Genomic DNA, 2,500 nt, shown 5'->3' on the forward strand with positions numbered 1-2,500 from the left:
CTCTCTCTCTCTCTCTCTCTCTCTCTGTGTGTCTGTCTCTCTCTCCCTATTTCTGTCTATCTATATTTCTATCTTTGTCTTTTTCTGTCTCTGTCTCTGTATCTGTCTCTATCTCTCTCCTTTTTCTCTCTCTCTCACTCTCTTACTCTCTCTCCCTCTCTTTCTCTCTCTCTCCCTCTCTCTCTCATTCTCTCTCACATACACACACACACATACACACTCACACTGTGACACACACACACACACACACACATACACCCTCTATATATATCTTTCTCTATTTCTCTCTTTCTATTTGTCTCTCTCGCTCTCTCTCTTTCTCTCTCTCTCTCTCTCTCTCTCTCTCTCTCTCTCTCTCTCTCTCTTTTATACACATACACAGACACACACACACTCACATACAAACACAATCTCTCTATCGCAATAAATCGCTCTTTTTGTCAATCAGTTCTTGTTTATCACCTGAATGCTCCACTGATTTTCATTATTCTCTCTATTTGCACGTGACTAGTCCATAAATATTTTGGTGTATTTTTGTGTGTGTGCAGGTGTGTGTTTGTGTGTGTGTGTATTTGTGTGTATGTGTATGTGTGTATGTGTGTGTTTGTGTGTATGTGTGCATGTCTATGTATGTGTATTATGTGTGTGTGTGTGTTTGTGTGTGTGTGTGTGTGTGTGTGATACTTTTTCTCTCTGTGTCTGTCTTAGTCACACAGGGAGACATATATACACACACATACACAAGCACACAATTGCACAAAAACAAACACATACAGATATACACAAAAACAGACATACATACACACTCAAACACAAACAGACACACACAAATATACAAAAAATACACATATACACACTCACGTACGCACAAGCACACAAACACACACACAAATACATACACATACACACATGCCATGCAGTATCCCCACCCATGAATCAGTTTATTTTCCATCTTTCCACATTATATTGTTTACTTTATCTTATCTTTTATACTCCTTAAAATCACTTCTTTGCTCTCTCTTCCGTACATCCCCTCCCACTTATCACTCTCTCTCTCTCTCTCTCTCTCTCTCTCTCTCTCTCTCTCTCTCTCTCTCTCTCTCTCTCTCTCTCTCTCTCTCTCTCTCTCTCATATTCCTCGACTCTCTCTTTGTCAGTTTCTCTCTCTCTCACTCTCTTTCTCTCCCTCTCTCTGTCTCTGTCTCTGTCTTTGTCTCTCTCTCTCTCTCTCTCTCTCTCTCTCTCTCTCTCTCTCTCTCTCTCTCTCTCTCTCTCTCTCTCTCCCTCTTTTTCTCTCTCTTTCTTTCTTTTTTTTTTCTATGTATGCATTAATTTACAACGAATCGCTCTATGTAATAATAATGTGGATGTTTTAATAAAATATTGCCCCCTTAGACACAATTTAACATTGCACGTTCTGCAGACGGAATTAAATCATGCGCTCCAATCGACTTAATTACCAAAATGAAAGTTCAATGGAAAAAAACGGGGGGGGGGGGGGGGGGGGAGGATACTCTTCGTCCCTAATTGCCAAGGCACACCTTTTTCCTTTTTTTTTTTTTTTGAGGGGGGTGTTTTACGGCGCTCGCAACTGCATAAGGTCATGTGAGATTTTGGACCACCAAAGGATCTTGAACGTGCGCAACTTGCACACGGGACCTCCGAGATTTTTTGAACTTATCCGAGAAGGCTGAGTGTTAGATCTTGCCTACCGTAAGATTTCGGCTGAGGCTGAAAGACAGCAGTAAAAAGGAACCAAGAAGTAATAGCAGAAAGGCTGCAGAAAGAGACAGGAGCCCAGAGGCGGGAGCAAAGGAGGAGAGGGATGGGGATAGAAAGTGGAGACGAAAGCAGAAGACAGAACATTGTAAGAGAGTAGGAAAGGTGGTGAAATGGGAAAATGTTAGAGAAGAAAATTGTCCGTCGCTATCCGGATTCGAACCCGTGATCTATTGAATGAGAGGTAAACGTCTTAACCTCTAGACCACGAGAGCCCCCAGATAGATACTTGATGTAAGAGTTTGAGTCTTTGGCCATAAGTGAACGAAGCGAAAAAGGTGTGAGAAAAAAATAAAACTGACAGACAAAAGTAAATAAGTACAAAGGCATGTGAGTGTGAGTGAGTGTGTGCGTCTGTGTGTGTATGTGCGTGTGTGTGTTTGTATGTTTGTGCTGGTGTATGTGTGTACGCGTGCGTACGCGTATGTGTGTGTGTGTGTGTGTGTGTGTGTGTGTGTGTGTGTGTGTGTGTGTGTGAGTGAGTGTATGTGTTAGTGTATATGTATGCGCACGCGCACGCTTCTGTTTGTGTGTGTATGTGTGTGTGTGTGTGTGTGTGTGTCTGAGTGTGTGTCTTTGTGTGTGTGCGCACTCCTGTGTGTGTGCGTGTGTGTATGTGTGTCTGTGTGTGTCTTTGGTGTGCTCGCACTCTTGTATGTGTGCGTGTATGTGTGTGTGTGTGTGTGTGTGTGTGTGTGTGTGTGTGTGTGTGTGTGTGTGT

Source organism: Aplysia californica, unplaced genomic scaffold, assembly GCF_000002075.1.
Source record: "Aplysia californica isolate F4 #8 unplaced genomic scaffold, AplCal3.0 scaffold00240, whole genome shotgun sequence".
NCBI classification, from domain to species: Eukaryota; Metazoa; Mollusca; class Gastropoda; order Aplysiida; family Aplysiidae; genus Aplysia; species Aplysia californica.